This window comes from Patiria miniata, unplaced genomic scaffold, assembly GCF_015706575.1.
Source record: "Patiria miniata isolate m_02_andy unplaced genomic scaffold, ASM1570657v1 HiC_scaffold_5, whole genome shotgun sequence".
Taxonomy (NCBI): Eukaryota; Metazoa; Echinodermata; class Asteroidea; order Valvatida; family Asterinidae; genus Patiria; species Patiria miniata.
In genome coordinates this window covers 26,893,272-26,910,748 of record NW_024037072.1, presented here as the reverse complement: position 1 = coordinate 26,910,748, position 17,477 = coordinate 26,893,272, and the positions used below count along the sequence as shown (strand labels likewise).

The window sequence follows — 17,477 nt, the reverse complement described above, 5'->3', positions numbered from 1 at the left end:
TCACTAACAGTCCAGCAAAGTATTTCAAAATGATTTGGTAGTTTTATTGTTTGATGTTTGCAAATGTTGTATTTTCCCTTTAACATTCATTATAATTAATGTCCATGTGCAGAACTTCTACATTTTGGTGTATTTGTGTATAAAATTAGGCCAAAGTAAACTTTCGTGTGGTGGTAAAGTCGAGAAAGGATTGATAGAGTAAACAAAAGAAAATAATCACATTTTGAAACTACTCAAGTTGAAATATATAGTCTCCCTGGGCGAAATGTCAAGTTATCAATTAGCATCTGTATATTAAGACCTGAATTTCTCTCAGTTTGCACGCTGTTGTGTTTCTTGGACTGGTACTGATTTTGTATTCTTTGAGGTTCTCTTTCTATAAGAAAAAAAGCTTCATAATTCTTCGCGGCAACGTTTTTTGACGACTTTCAAACCAATCCAATGTCTTAAAAAAATAAATTCTTACTTCCGCGGAATCCTTTAAAAACTCATAAATACAAAAAATCACAACGACTTGATATCCAATAGATGTTCGCACAGTGACCTTTCCCAAATCAAAAGTTAGCCGATTATGTTAAGGATTTGTTTTGGGTGCGGTATAACGTATTGTGCCTTTTTTAAAAATGATTTGTATCAATTTTATATAGTGCTTTATAGTAGTAAAGAGTCGACGAATCATTTCTCCAATAAGGTAACCTAATCCTCTTCAGAAAAACGTAAATGAAACAAAAATGACATCCTTACCAAAAAGACAAGACTAAGAATAATGACCAACAAGCGTTGGGGTTAAAATAGGGAAATACTCCAAAGGATATAGCTGTTGAGAGTATACTTTTACGAATAGGCTACTTATTATCAGAATCGTCATTATAGACTGGTTGTCGATGTCGTTTACAGGACTGTATCTCGTAATTTACTCTTGTTTGTTTGTGGATTTGTCCCTTCCCCAGGGGACCAGGTTTATAACTCGCTGGTCAATCCGCATCAAAGCCAGCTGCGTGGACGAGTGGACACAGCAGTCCAGTCATCAAACACGGCCAAAACAAGTGAAGTCATATACCAAACGTATATGAAACTGATAAAAATGTGTGGTAAATAGTACATAATATGATTTTTTTTCGGGGATGGGGGGAGGAGGCAAAGTCGGTGCCTTGATTCGTAAATTATACCATTTGTCCAGGTCCCTGTGGAATGCGTGTAAAACTATGTAGAAAGCCCAACTTTTCATCGGGTACCAAGTGGTATCGGCCGGACTACGGAACGCAGAGGGCAATGGCCGAGAGTAGACCCGTCTTCTTCGCTTAGCTAGTTGCTTGAGGAACACGTGTAAGCCTCGTCAACTTGGGAACAAACAAAACTGGGACAGTCCGAGGTGTTCGTGAAGAGAGTGCTTGCATGATGAGAAACGGTCCACCTAGGTTTCGAAGAGAATTCCTTAAATGAAAGCGCCGAAGCAGTTTAGTTTCCATTGCGGGTTTTGTGATGTAAAAGCCTTGAATTAAAAATGTCTGTTTATGACGTTTTCGATGAGATATCACGAAGTTAGTCTTTACCGTAATCGTGGGCGGTTTTTGATTCTGTCTTTTGGCGTCACATAATGACTGCTGAATTAAAAACGTATTTATGATACAATGCCGAAGCATCAGTAATACCTCTAAACTTCCCCCAATGGTAACATCCACAGCTATATAGTTATACCACCTTTAATGCGAGAACCACTGTTTTGCAGTGTTTTGCTACACAATTTTTCATTTGAGAAAAACTGATGCCAAATTTAAAAATAATCAAAGACCAGCGTTTTCCAGACAGTTCAACCGCTCCACTGTTGAGGCTGCTAGCATGCACACTGTCAATGGTTTAAATTGCATGATTCTTATAGCGTTTATTATTGAGCTACCATCGGTACATCTGTGTTTATTCAATATAACACTATGCACCATCACCTTTCTTTTCCTGCGATGTCTTACGTGTTCACCATATACATGTATATGTATGCATGTGCATCACCCAATTTTTCAACACGTTTAGCCCCAGGGCCCCTAGCCTCGACATTTTGCGGGTCCCGACCTCGTCTTTTTATAAGCCTACTCTCTTCTGTCTCTCAACTTTCACATTCCTTCTCCGTTCTCTTTTTTTCTTTTTAAGAGGACAGCTTTAACGAAATACCTCGCAGTAAAAAAACCGAAGAGGGAAACAATAGGCAACATTATGTAGTTGCACCGTCGAGGCTTGGAGCAAATCGGCCCGGAATGAAAGAGGTGGTAAAGGGTCTTGTCTAATGGTCCCACCTGGGAAGCTGAGCGTCGGGACCCTCTGATGACTGAATTGGGACCAGGGTCAGACCCACAGGTCAGCCAGACAGACTCAATTTACACGTACGGATCACTTGATGTATTGTTGTCGCTACTTCGGCGAGGCGTGCCGCCCCTGAAACCTCTCCGTCGACACCGGTACATTTACATGCGAGGGCGACTCCGTCGTAGCTCTACACCACGTGTGTTTTCATCAACCTCTGGAAGACGTTTTACCTTTTTGCTTTATTTCGCTTTAATGGCAGTGGCGAGGTCATTGACTTGAACAGTCACGTGATGGAAATGACGACATGTCTGAACTGAAGTTACTTGATGTGCTGATAAAAAAAGGACAAAGCATAACGACGTACTCCAATGCAGTTGTTGGAAGGACATCCTGTATTGTTGCATTATTGTAAGGTTGTTTTTACGGTATAAAGTAAACCATAATATTCATCTCCTTTGCGAAGACAAATCCAATGGACGATCAGTGAATACAACACCAGGATTTTTTTTAAATAATGCAAAATCTTAATATCATGCCAAATATGCCAGGCTTTTATTATGTTCATATTTATTAATTGAGAAAATCCTCCGCTTTCCACACGAAAATGACATTCGAAGCGCGACTTGACATAATCAAGGGCAAGACCTTATCTTGGTGTCAAAAGGCTCGGCTAATAAAAAAAAGTTTCTATTTTCACAGACCAACCAGAGCGGCCCATCAACCGGTCATCGCACGGGGACTCCATCGTACACGGCTCGCTGGGTGCTGACAGGCAGCTAGGTCTCCCTTTGTGGCTAGGGATGGCCCCACGAGGGGTGCATGACTACCAGTACGGTGCAACCAACCCTGCCGAAAAAAAGAAACCTGTTGAGCACCCGTGATGGTATCATCTGCGGTCGTCGACTTATTCATGACCCTTTGGAAAGAGAATGAATGCTGTGTGTCGGCCGAAATAGTGGTAAGCCCGGCCGGTCAATTTGTTACAGAAAGAGCAAAGAAGATGGGATACCGGATAAAGAATTCCCCGAAGGGTATTCAATTGTTGTGGATTTATTTATTTATTTATTTATTAACATGTCTTAGTTATCAATATGTTGCTCGTTTAGGTTATGAGGTCTGACATTTCGATCACAGCAAAATCTTTCTCAGGCCAGTCATGTCAACATGAAGTATATTTGCATCAACTTTTATTTCTTAACCTTTCAGATTTCTGATATCATTTCAGTCTTTACATTGTCATATTTCTGATGCTTTGCATTAACGCGAATATACTTATTCATGAAGTCCCAACTTGTTAACATGCTACATGAAGCAAAAATGATTATCACATGACGTCGCCACGGAGTTCGGAGAAAAAGAAAAACTCCATTGAATCGATATTGAATCGAAATGCATAACGAACTGCACGCAGGGCTTAATATTTACTCTGATTTCAATCAGTCGAATAATAATCCTGTCTTCGGAGCTCAATTTCCGCTGCTATCTGCGCCATTTGTGCGGCCATATCTGGAGGGGTTATGTTAGGGGGTGGGGTTTGGTTGTCATCCCCTCTCATCGATCCTGCCCTTTTCCCGTTTAAATCGAGTATTTGTTTGTTTGCGTCACTCCAGCGGTGACACTCTATTATCTGATGGTGATTAATTTGTCACGCCTTGCCAAAGCTGAAAAGCTGCAGGCCCACACGAGCCAAATGATTTGCATCCAAACTTTGTCACAGCATCACTCGACGGTAAACCAAACAAAAACGTCCTGAGTGATGGATAGCCGCGTCAGAAAGGAAACAAAAATGCGAATTTAAAAGAGAAAACGAAAGAGAAAAGTCCTGCAAAAGGATTTTTTTACGAAGTCTATCCTCGGTCATTCACCGGTTAACCATTATTTTTTGGTGAGACTAGAAAAGCAATGAATATCAATGGCTTTGAAATGAGTTGTTTTCTTAACAAGGTATATTTATGACATCAATCTCAGAGCCATGGACGGGCATGTAGCACTGCGCAAGGTCGGCCATCAACACACACACGCTACACGGGCGCGCGGGGCAAATCCGCCGGCAGATGTTGCTATTTAAACAGACACATTTTTAAAAACTCGTAAAAAGGCAATTTCCTGCGTCGGACGAAGTCTCCCTTTTTCGTTAAGTTTGCAGGGCACTCGAGCCTCTTGTCGAGTGTTCGTTTCCAAGCGCGCAACGATGCATCAAAGGACACCGGTCCGTGTTCTTTGGGGTTTTGTTTTTGCAGCGATGGCGAGCCATATCGGTACTGTTCCCCCTTCATGCCAGTCCAGGACTCTCGTTGTGTTGCAATTGTTTCGCATTAAGCAGTCTCCGTTTTCAGAGTGCAAACTTGCTTGCTGTGTATATAGGAAGAAGAACATGTTTTTTTATAAGATGCTATTCATAAAGTTTGGCCCAATGGTCAAGATTGGTCTTGACGTTTGATTATCCCTGTCAGGTCAAAACATCTTCAAGGTGTAATTTCAAGTTGAGGAGTAAAGTATTTACAAAGGAGAACGTGCATTGGCAAAGAAGAGCTGTTGCAGGCGAAGCCAAAATTGGCAATTGAAGATCGGCCATTATTCATTTATGCGATGTCGGTTTTGAAGAGAGCCAATAAGTTGGGACGATGAAGCCTGGCGCCATCTTCCCGTGCCTGAACGGCGGCAGCAATTGCCTGCGATACCCCCATCTCATGCATCTCAAAGACTCGATGGTATTTCAAATTACTCTCGGAGAAACCAACCAGTAGCGAGAGAGGGGGAAAAAGTGGTGTGGGGTAACTACTTTCACATTCATTTGCGAATCGATTCGCTCGGTAAAAAGTGAGACCGATCATTGCGGCACGATTTCACCCGCCGTCAATAAACGGTTCGCTGCCCGGCTGTATTTTGGGGCCTGCACGTCCGTTGCACTTTCTTCAGCGTGTTGTAACCACAACCCCGTGAAGAGTATCCTGCCATGAATTTCAATACCTCGCTCCGACTTTTTTTGTCCCTTCCTTACGCAAAAAGATATCGCTATCTGAAGGGGGGAAAAGGAACTATATGAAACCATCCCGAGATGTGAAGAAAAGGGGAACGTTGGCAAGAATAGAAGCTGCGGCAGCTTGGTAATTACTGTGACGAGGAGGAACGATTTATCGATCTTTTTTCGGGGAGTTGTGCGAGGGGCATATCGGTTACCGATCCGATTGCTCACTTTACGGCAGCTCTTTCAGAGAGCTCGGTAGCGCGGGGCGCAGGTCGGATTTTTTTTGACTGCTTCTTCGGGTAATTTGCAAGGTTTTCGTTTCAAAGCGAAGCGGGGGTAATAACCACATTATCCAGGCAATATTGGCCTACCATCCGTGAAAGGAGACACCGCTGTTTTTACACCGAATTAGTCCACACAAAAGAACTGATTTCCCCTGGACTGTCACAGGAAAACAGACAATGAATAGTTCCGTATGATTACTCAATTCGCCGTTCTGGGCTGACGAGCTTCTTGACACTGACTTCCAAACATTCACTTCCTGGCAAATATGAGCATATTCATAATATACACAAACAAGGCGTATCACCTTCCCTTGGGTAATGCTCTAACAGCAATGCAAGAAATATATATGCTTGAAATACAGTTGGCTTAGAAATTAAACAACATTACGTCTTTATAGGGCCCATCAATATTTAATAAACAACTAATCTGGATAGCAACATTGGGGTCTTAAGTATAACAAACTATCGACAAATGTTTTGTTAAAGTGGGATACCCTTTGTTTCACATTAAGCAAATCGCCTCTTTCATTCTCTTTCTTCTTTTATGCTTTCATTCGTACCAAGTAAGTAGAAAAGATTTAGCACCCTCCTTTTTCTTTTTACTTAAACAATATAAATTACACTTATACATTTACATTACGCAAGTTGAATGATTTATTTTTTTGCGTCAATTTCGCAGTCATATCTACCAGCTGAGCTCGCCCGAGTGACCATGCTACACAATCTCACATCGTCCGGATTATTTATGCTTCCATTACCCCCTGTCATTTGACAACCTGACTGCCTAAACTCGGTATTCACAAACATGTCCCATCTCCAACAGCGACCAAAAAAGTGCCGACTAATATCACTAATTAGAGCTATAAAAAGCAACGACGGCACGCGACCGACTTGCCGACACAAATAGGTAAAGGACAAAAAAAACCGAACGAGGATGATCTTGCTAGTTTCTTCACCACTTTTTTTCTGGGCTAATGACAGAAAGTGCAAAAAGCGTTCCGGGGAAGGAGAAACGCAAACGGAACGAGAACTTGCGTCGTAGTCCGGCTCCAGCAAGACTCATCAAAGTTTATGGTGCGTGAAATGGACTACTAAATAAAAAAAAGAGGGTGGCGCTCTACACGTATACTGTGCTGTACCAAAATGACAAGAGGTTTAACTGAAGGCCGCCATGGCATACAAACATGAAAGGTATGTACTTGTCACCAGATGTCTTATATGAATTGTGTCCCTGGAATAAAAAACAAAAACAATGTCATCCACGCACAAATTATTACAGTTAATCATGACACAGAAAGTGAGTAAAATTAGCTGGGCCCTGCGCACACCAACTTAACAGAGGCAAAGACTTCATAAAGCAGATGAAATTCAATCCGAGAATTCAGAATTCACCTTGCACCTGATCATTCAAACATCTGGCTGCAAAGGATTAACATCTGCTCTGACGAAAACACACAAATGATACAAACTGATAAAAGTAAATGCTAGCGGATATAAATTAGCACTGAGGTAAATGGTACTGAACCGATTAACCTTTGACTTGTCGCTACAAAGGTGGCATGTTTCCCCGAGTAGTTCATAATTTTACCACAGTGTGCCATGTTACGAAAATCAACGAAAGGAAACCGTATTACCGAATTCAACCGACTCTGAGTACTTTCTGGTATACAAGTTTCTCATTATTGCTTACGATCTTCCGCATCACTGCAACACCACCTGTGAAACATTGAAAACGTGAAACAAGGAAACAACAAAGGTAACATGCATCTGATGAAATCTTAATTTATCTTCAGTCTTGGGGGAAAAAGATAATATGAAGAGGTTTTTTAAGTACTATGCAATGAAGTACAAGTCGTTACAAGTGTGTCGTTCGCAAAATTATAACCAGAACAGCGCCGCAATACGGTAATGGATTTTCTGCCGTGCCTTATTCAAAATAAACCCCCACTGTTTTGAAATTTTGCTCGGCTGATTTTTTTAAGTCTGAAATGGACAGCCTAAACTATCCCGCTTTTGTCATCAGTTTGATAGTTCTTTCCGCGTGGATGCAGCAGAGAGCAGCACGCTGCGCCCTCATATTACTTGACAAGAAAGCAGTAACATTTGACTAAACAGTAAACTTTTTGATTATTCACTTATTATTACAGCTTTCTTGTAAAAAGCTCGGCCAGAAAGATTGGCATTTGTTGTTCTGTCAGTTGTCAAGAACAGAAGAAACCGGCATATGACAGTTTCAAGAAATTCGCAGAAATGCCTAACAAACGAGTCTTTTTTTTAAATCAAAATAAATCTCACCATTTTTTCCCATGTTTCAAATCACTGCCCTTATATGTTAACAAAAATCTCCTATTAAACAACTCAATGAAAACCAAAACAAGGCAAGAAAGAAAATCAGACGCAAAGCTCGAGGAAGAAGCAAAACTTGCGGATTTTCCATACTCCGATTGAAATCTCTACAACATTTCGCGGATTATTTTCCACATTGTTACTGGAATGTCCATCACTCTAATTTTTTTTTTTTTTTTGGGGGGGGGGATGGGAGTTACCGGTGCATTGGGAGGGCACTCATTTTGCCAATTTGTATACACGCGTGTAGTTTTTCCAGACAACGAAGCTTGAGACGGCCGCGTCCCTTTTCCAAATGCCAGTCCATCAGAGTGGATTGGCGCCGCGGCTCTAGATCAGTTTCAACGGAGGAACTATCACAGATAGATTGAGGAGAACCAGTCGTTGGTCAAAAGATAGGGGTCGGTGTCCAACACAAAAAAGGTTGGAGATGGAGCTTATTCACCAAAAATGGGTTAAACTAGCTAAGAGGAACGTGCAATGGTTACTTAAACAAAGCAAACCAAATCAAGACAAAACGGCCAAAAAAACCAGAATGGGAGACCACAAATTTAACGGTGCTTAACGAACTTCAAAAGCGTTTTCAATGAACGAGTTTTGATTTGGAAATCTCATTGCAAAGATTAGGGCTTGCTTGAGAATTTGTATTGCAACTATTTTCCTGCATTTATCAGAAAATGTATGTATCAATAATGCTGTAATATAGGCAGACGAACATTTTTGCTCGTCCTTTTGTGTTCAAAAGTATTATCTAGGCCCATATGACCTTTCGACAAAAATGTTTTACTAACGCACTTGAAAAGTTGCGGTCCACTCTTTGGTGATGCAATGTGTTTCAAGGAGGAACGTTTTACTTAGACTGTATTGTAGGACTTAAGTTAACAATTACGCCACGTTGTAAACTTTTTAAAAAAAAAACCTGTGCTTCGAAATTTTGATGCGTCATCAGTTTGCGATGGCCTAATTTTGTTCATACCTACTAAGATTGGATGACGCATCAGATACAGAAGAAGAAACTGGATTATCTAATTTCGTGCCGCCTCTTGTCAGCCGCTCTTGGACACGCCCACCCATTGGGTCACGCTTGAGCAGGCAGCCTTGTCCGTTACTCATTAAATAATCCTGATCAAGTTGTGTTTCACTGTCGCCTCACAAAAAGGAGGAAACCAAATCGGCGTGCCGTGATTAGGAAAAGATTACATACTCGTCTACGGAAATATCCATCAGGCGGGCTGTGTGCCCCAAGGACATTGGTTGGCAGGAATGGACAACCCGAAAGCCTGGTTTCCATTCTTCCAGGTCCACGGTTAGCTTAGTCCACATGCTACATGAGTTACCGTGATACTCCGCTAGCACACATGCATAGCGGGGCCGTGTTATGGCCGGCTGCAATGCCGAGTGGCAACTTGCCTGTCATCGCGTCATGGGCCCCACGGCTGCTTCCAGAGTCTAACCCCCGAACCCGCCCAGATGTGACGCCGTGTCATTGACCCGACACTGGCCTAATTTCTCAACCGGCAATGACAGAGAAATAACTCTTTTTTTTTGCTTTTCCCCTCAACCCCCCGAAATTAACAATCAAGAAAATTGTCGGTGGAGTTTCCTCCCAGGGATGCTCTGTGATCATTATTTTTTTTAATCTGGTTTCCTCGTCTGAACTTGCTGCTTGGGGTTTGGCATCCAATGGCAGACACCCTCACTCAGTGGAATTTGGAGTTTTGCTCTACGTGCACCAGTCTACTATCGGCCCCATTTGAGTTGCGCTAACAGCCGCATGGGACTCCAACTTTCTGCTGAGGAGTTACAACACCAGCGAACACCCATAAAACTTGACAAGGACCAAGCAAGAAGAAAAAATGAGGAAGACATATGAATCTGCGCTTGCACGCACACACTGCAACAAATTGGTCAGACCCTTAGCGGATTCAACAGGGTTCACTCGCGGTCATTCCCCTACTGCGCATGTTCGTCTCGGATAGGGAGCGCTCAGCTATGACGCCCGCCATGCTGTATTTAATTTAGAATACTTCGCTTCGTTAGTGTCTCCATCATTACCGCTAACGTGCTGGAAACCAGGTCGGATTAGACGATTTATGAAAAAGAGAGAGAGAAAAAAAGAGATCACCATGCAAAAACTTAATTTCAAGATTCCGCCTTGCTTCACTTAAGCGTGGAACCGACGACCACGCTCGGTCGGAGAGAGACAAGATTCCATGGTTACTATCCAAAACATTGGTTTGGATTTGACAGAGCCAAAATATACTAAAAAGCCCTTTTCACGTCAGGTAGGGACCCGGATTAATGAGGTTAATTACTGACAATGGTCGGGCATGCGAAGTGATGTGTGCAGCAGCAAGCACTGCCCGCATCATTAGACATTGAATGCCCGGAGGGGGGATCGGGACTGAACGTTATACGAATGAAGTTATAGCATAATAAGACCAATAGGAACTGACTCTGACATGTTCACGACGGCGTAACAACGGCAGAGGGAGGGGTGGTGGGTATTAATCACTAACTCGCTGAAGTATGTAATGCGAACACGATGGGGCACCATTCAAAGACACAAAAATGAGGTCACAAGTCAAGAAGAGAGTGACGTGGCGATTGTAGCTCCCACACGGCGACTGCGTGCGTGTGTCAAGATGGTCGCCCTGTCAATCTTTGGGCCAGCTCGATGGTGACGAAGTCTCGCGTGGATCTCGCGTGGATCCGCGAGACTGCTGTATGAGTCACGATAAACGAAATGCACGCTGTAATACTAATCTCAAAACTTGTACCGAAATGTGACAAGGAGTGACATTTTGAAGACGACTCTCTCCTGAGCAAGCGATACAGTATGTGTGGTGCATGCAAAAGAAACGCATCTAAGTTCTGTACATGCACTGCACATGCGGCTGGCTTGTTTCCGATAAATTGATTTGGGAAATCAATGTATCGAAACATGTACCCCAGCGTCCACACTTATTAAATGCAAGCTTAATAGTGTTCGGTACCAGAATATCCTTTTCAGGCACTGGTGCCTTGCCTTATTACTTCTGCCAAGGAGGTTATGTTTTCATCGTATTTGGCTAGTTTGTTGGTTGGTTGGTATGTCTGTTAACATGATAACTCAAAAAGTTATGGACGGATTTGCATGAAAAAAACTTTTAGGGGTGGTACTTGGTAAAAGTACAAATCGATTAGATTTTGGAAGTGATCCGGATCTGGGTCTGGATACAGGATTTATTTTAGGATTCTTTACCATTTATGCGAGTATTTCTTTTGGGTGAACTGAAAATGTGGTTGGGAATTGTTTAGCCTTGGCTAGGGTTTGCGATCTCTGAGTGCGTTCTAGTTTAACATGTTATATACAATTATTTCCAGTTCATTAATTGGAGAAAAGCTGTGAAAAAAATGTAACTGAAAATCCATTTCTAATATATATATATTACAGGTCACTCGCGACTCGGACTCGGACTCGGCCTTCATGACTTGGGACACGGACTCTGACTAGGGAGAGGTGACTCGCTGACTTGGACTGGACTCGATGTTTGGGGACTCGAATACAAGTCTGGAAGGTTTTGATGTCAAGGTAGCCAAAAGAGAAACCTACCCATACCGATAAACTACATCAAGTTATCAACACAACTGCATTGTTACATATCTAGGCTATGATATTCCCGACGGTTATACGACCGTGGTGATTGTCCTCAATTGACCGTATAATGCACTCGGCCAATGGCCTCAATAAAAGGACAAGGAAGAAAACAATACCATATGTAAGGCATGTTTCCTGCTTCCTGAAAATTCACAAATATCTAGAAACGGAAGGTCTCTGATCTGATCTCATCAGAAAGTGCTGGAGTCGAGTCTTTTTCCGACCGGGAGAAATGGGCCAATATTTTGTAGGCCACAATGCACGTTGTATAGCAGTATGAAAAACTAGACAGTGTGGTCTAAATTCTAAAAAGCATTAGTCAGATTTGACTAGAAACCAGTTAAATTTGACTACCCATTCAGGGTCAGCTGGGTGCAACTGAAAATCAGTCAATCTGACTAGATTTTTCCAGTCAGCATTATTGACTTTGGAAAATAGTTATGCAAATAACTGAAATTGGAGTTATTGACTTTGGAAAAATAGTTGTACAAATAGCTGACATTGGAGTCGAACCCATCTACTTTTTTTCTAGCCATAGTAAGAAACTTTGCATGTTTAACTAAATTCCTAGTCAATTTCCAATAACTAGGAAAGCCAGTCAATATTTTGACTATAAGTGTTGTTTTAGAGTGATTGGACTTTATGATTTAAGAGGAGAAATCTAGGTAGTTTAGAAGAAAAAAGTGGTTTGCTGAAAATGCGTCAGTATTTGTAAAATCTGCTGGCAAAAAAACCGAGGCATGATCAAAATGTATTACAAAAATGTTAGACATTTGATTTAACGTACAAAATTGAGAAAGAAAGCTTAATATCATAATACTTCATGTCAAAGTGTGCTTAAGTGTCCCAGTTATACATTCTGTGAGACCAGCACAACAAATTGCTTTGCGAAACAAGTCAAGAAATTGCATTTGCATGATAAGGAGGATAGGACATTGTCAACACAAAATACAACTATTATTCATCGGGAAAAACCTTATGCGGTTTCTGCCTGAAGTAGTTTTGTATTTAAAATAGATGTGGTTTTGTGTGAATCATCCCGAGCTGAGTAAACGCCTGTGTTCCACATAAAACTCGATGCCAATAATGTAGTTTAGCGAAAAGGTCAACATTTCTTTAGCAATCTTTAGGCTTCCATCAATAACAAAACTACCGGGTCAATTTTTGACTGTGAAAATTTAAGTTTAAGTCCTGTGTAATTTGTTCTTGATTTATCGTAGATTTGTCTCCTTTTTTTAACAGAACTGTTCATGTAACAATTAAAGTTTACCAGAATTTCGCGGAAAGTACAATAAACATGGCTTATGTTGACATGCGTTGAAAAAACACATTTTGACTGTCATATCAAACACTTATTTAAAGAAGACTATCCTCAGACTGTATATTTATAACATATGAATCTAAAAAAAAAAAATGAAAATGACACTCGAAATTTCTCAAATTCTTTTGAAATAAATTCGCCGGAAAATGTCTGGTCAGTGTAATATAAACAAGGATGAGTCAAAAAGAAAGTGACCTGGATTAATGTTTTCTTTAAAAAGCAATCAAATTTGATACACCAATGAAGTATGTCTTAAAAGAGCATGTTCTTCCGCTCATTACTGAAATTGATCCGTGCCATGAGAAGTTATACATGTTTTATTAAAGGAACCTATGTTTATAGCTGTCCATGGAATGCCATTTGAAGCTATTGAATTGAGTAAGAATTACAGATTACACACTTGCATACAAATACGAATGAATTTGAATCATTTGAGTCTAGTCTGAAACATTGTTTTACTGACAGATTTTGTGTGTTTTGAATTATGTGAAACAAGCCAACTCTTTTTTTTTTCCTGAAATATTGATGGCGATTTGTCTGTTTTCCTTTGCAAGTTTTCGTTCAATCATGGAGGTGGGAAAACGTCCATGTTTCATTGTATGTAATGGTATTCATCAGTTCGTAGAACGGTAAATGATCAACGGTGGACTGCTGAAATTTGTGATCTTTTTATTAAAATAGACGTAACTTGGGAATAGGTATGCAAATTAAGTGAAATTTTCACAGTTACTAGTCAAAAACATGTACTGATTATATTAAGTGAGCCACATTTTTTTTTTAAATTTTTTAATTCCGTCACTTTCATTTTGACTCACCATGTATAGAATAGCGTCGTTGGTATACCTCAGGTTTAACAACAGTTCTTCAAAGAAAGATTTCACGTATAAATAAAAAACCGATATATTTCATGCATGATCTGTGAATTAAAAAAAAGAGACTTTGTTCGGTTACATTTCAATTTGGACTAGCAGGACTGAATATATACAATGTATGCCAATATATCAACCAATCCTTTTTTTAAATTGTCAAAACGAACAGTGAAGATTTGCACATATACTTAGTAATATCATCCTGTTCTACTTTGAAATACCGATCTGTTTGTTAGTACCTTTTGATGTCTCATCCGAAACCACCTCAGTGGTTTATGGAGTTATTGGGTTTATTGGGGAAATCGAATTCATCACTAATTAATTAATTTTTTTGTATCTGGTACAAGCTTGCTTTCGTCATTCCCCTTACCCTTAATTCATTTGATAACCGCTGCGTGCAGTAGCGGATCGGGGGGGGGGGGGCTGCAACAACATCAAGCCCCTCCTCCCCCCCCCCGCCTTCACCCAACCCCCCCCCCCTTTCAAATCACACACCCCACACCCCTCCCCCCTTTCCTGAAAGCTAGATCCGCCCCTGGCGTGTGTACTGCGTCCTGCAAGAAAGATGCAGCATAAAACTTTAACCTAAACTTAGAACAACGGTGGATAAACAAAAATAGAAGTCTTTCCCGAAGATATTTCAAACTAAATCCGTGTCTCAAACCAAACGCTTATTGGTAAACCCCTTCCTCTTTGTTCTTACTGGAAATCTGGAATTCAGTGAGGTTCCTTCAGAGCCCGACTTGGTTACCTCCCGGGTTCTGCTGACATAACCAGCGGCGGCGGAACGGTTTTCAAACTGAGGGGGGGGGGGGGGATCACCAAAAAGGGTATACTTGCTCCGTAAAAGGCATATTCCGTCGGTGCAGCAGCGTATCCAGCAATTTTTTTTTGGGGGGGGGCACATCCGTGCTGAAATGTCGACACTTTTTTTCACCGGACACTTGGCCTCCGTAAAAATAAAACAAGGGGGGTGGGGCCTGGAACCATCTTCCAAAATAGGGGCGCTCTTCAAAACCGGCCATTATGCAAACTACGCATTATGTGCCCATTTTCAGGGCGCATTATAAGGCTTTTGGGGCTTGGTTTTCATATTCCTCGTTCATATCAGAAATCTCTATACCATTTTGGGAAATGGTTACTGAAAACAAAGTATATCCAAAATTGTAGGGCCAGTTTTTTTTTTTCATGGCGAGGGCGCACATTTATGTCCGCAAGAGGGGCACTCCGATAAATCTGGGGGGAAAGTGTCCCTGCCCCCCCCCCAAAAAAAAACTCCGTTTAACCTGACCCCTCCCCAAGATGGTGAGGTTTGGTGCGCACATTCCCGTAATCAAATTGAGAGAAAAAAATGAACAAAATCTTAAAACAGGTCTTAATAATTTCTTTCTGCCGTTTAGCCCGAAATTGTTTGGTTTAGAAACGGGTCTGAATTCCATCGACTCCCCTTTTACACGGGCGTCGCTAGAGGGGTGTGGGTGCGGTGGTGTTTGATTCAGAAATAGCCAAGCAAGCTATATAGATCATGGCAAGGAAGGATAAGCTGGAATATGCAAGACTCTGTGTAATATCGCCAATTGGCGCTGATTATTCGCAATATTAGCACAGCATGCATAAGTTGATCGTGTTTTGATTGTCAATATCAGATGCTTGAAATGAGGTTATGTCGTACTTTTCGTAAAAAACAAACACTGTTTTTGATACCCCCACCATTAGTATCAAATTCGCTCCATTTGTTGTTAGTTCAGGAGGCTCAGATTCTCAACAACAAAAAAGCTTTAATGATTTGTTTTTAGAAGAAAGGTAACACTAAAATCGTAAATTTGGGTCAAACATGATATGCACGATTCAGTCTAAGAATGAATTAAACATCACGCGTGCATGCACGCCAGCAATCTCTAAAAGTACAAGGGGCATATACGAGACGGCCGTGGTATAGCGGGTATTTGGGTTAAGGTGTCAATCACTTCGGATCTCACAACTTTTCCCCTTTCTTGACCAAATTCGGGGCGAGCTTGTACTCGACCTGTATGGCATTGTCATTCTTATTGTTAGAGGGAGAGAGAGAGAAAGGGGTTTGACTCGAGACAGAAAATGGGATGCATATGTTGCGAGGGAGTGGGGCACATTGTAACAAAAGGCGGCCACACAACGAGTCTAGGTGGCAGCCCACGTAATGGAATATCTACTCCAATTTGGACAGTAATGTATTTGCCTAGCACTTGACATCTCGCTGGGGAATAAGACGGCCAGGTCCAGGTAGGCCAGCCGGTAACGAAGTGCCAGGGAACTTGGACTAAAATGCTGACGCTGGCTCCAACCACTGAATGCTTGCCTCGAAAAGAAATCAAGGGGTTTTCTAGGTTTTTTTCTAATATTTTTCTCCCCACCGCATTCTCAAATCCAAAAATCTTAATCGACCTGAACTAAACAAGCAAATAAGGCGAAAGTGCCGGTTTGCTCTTCTTTTTTCTCAATATTGACCCGGGAATGTTACCGCGACGGTCCACCGTACAGCGCGTGACGTGAGCGGGCATACCCTCTGATTATTACCGGTACTTAGACGCGCTGAAAAACAGGGGCAGCCCCAGGCGGCCGTGCAGCGGTAAAAAACGCCCTCGGAAAATAATTATTGGAAGAGGAGTACATATAGGGCTGCGGCTATTATCAGAGAACTGGGGGAAGTAAAGACAGAGAGTGCGTGATCAACATTGACATTTATTTGTTTTTGTTTCAAGGGGGATGATCTTGCGGCCCATGGCATACAGGCCAAGAAAAAATAGATGTTGGAGGAACAGGAAAAATCGGGTCAGGCAGATCGAGCGGGGATGGGTACTTAGCGGTAAGAGTGTTGAGCTTTCTAACAACATCCTTGGGCACAATTGCATCGGGTCGCTGCGCAGGGTCGGTCGGTCGGCTACCGAAGCTGGAACTTTACTGTTGCTATTATGCTCGAATCGTGTATTGCATGGGAATCTGCCCTTTTTTTATAAGTCATGACACAAGATTGGACGAAATGCAAGGGTCAGAATATTGCTATCAACGATGTCTGTTATCTCGTGAAAGAAATTTAAATCAGTATGATGATGAATGTTTTCTGGTCTGAGATTAACCAGGAAAAAAAGGAGGGCTGTGTTATGCGTTTCAAATTCAGTAATTCCATTCAAAAACTGAATCCAGAGCAGCGTGATTGCATAATTATTCATTCCAATCTACAAGTGCCAGCCAGGTCAAAAATATACACAAAGGTAAGCGAGAGATGAAAATATGTACACACAGGCCCGGTCCCCCTACTATTTTGGCCCGCGTTTCCTGCCAGCTTCGCGCCGAAATCCAGGCCCCCGTATCATTGCTTTTTCATGATTTAATTCGTTGACTTTTCTAATTGAGTCGACCTCTTTTTCGTGTTTGCGCAACAGCAGCGGCACGTGTAGTGTTACCTACTTGACGGCCGTCGAGCCGACTTTCCACGGGCCGGGGCCCCGACACCGGGGCCTCTCGAGCCCCGGCCAAATTGCCAATAAAATGACCCAAATGCGCCACCGAATTAGCACCACAATGGAGACGAGGAGGGACTGATATATTCATTCGATGTTTCAAGAGATATTACGTTGCTTTTATTTTGGGGGAAAATAACGCCTTTTTTTCCCCTCCATAGCAAGATGAGATGAAGGAGAAAGAGTAGAGAAGGGCAGGGAGGGGGGGGGGGTTGCTCGATTCGAGTCGGCCGAGGGAGATATTATTCCGGGTT

The 17,477-nt window shown here is 41.9% G+C and overlaps 1 long non-coding RNA gene across 1 annotated transcript; it reads left to right on the top strand.

The window, feature by feature from the left end:
• The first annotated feature begins 2,342 nt into the window (after window positions 1-2,342).
• On the top strand, window positions 2,343-11,583 carry LOC119741842. The gene is made up of 3 exons (XR_005272778.1): window positions 2,343-2,706; window positions 2,998-3,256; window positions 11,333-11,583. It is a non-coding gene; the product is annotated as an uncharacterized LOC119741842 (long non-coding RNA).
• Window positions 11,584-17,477: the final 5,894 nt, after the last annotated feature.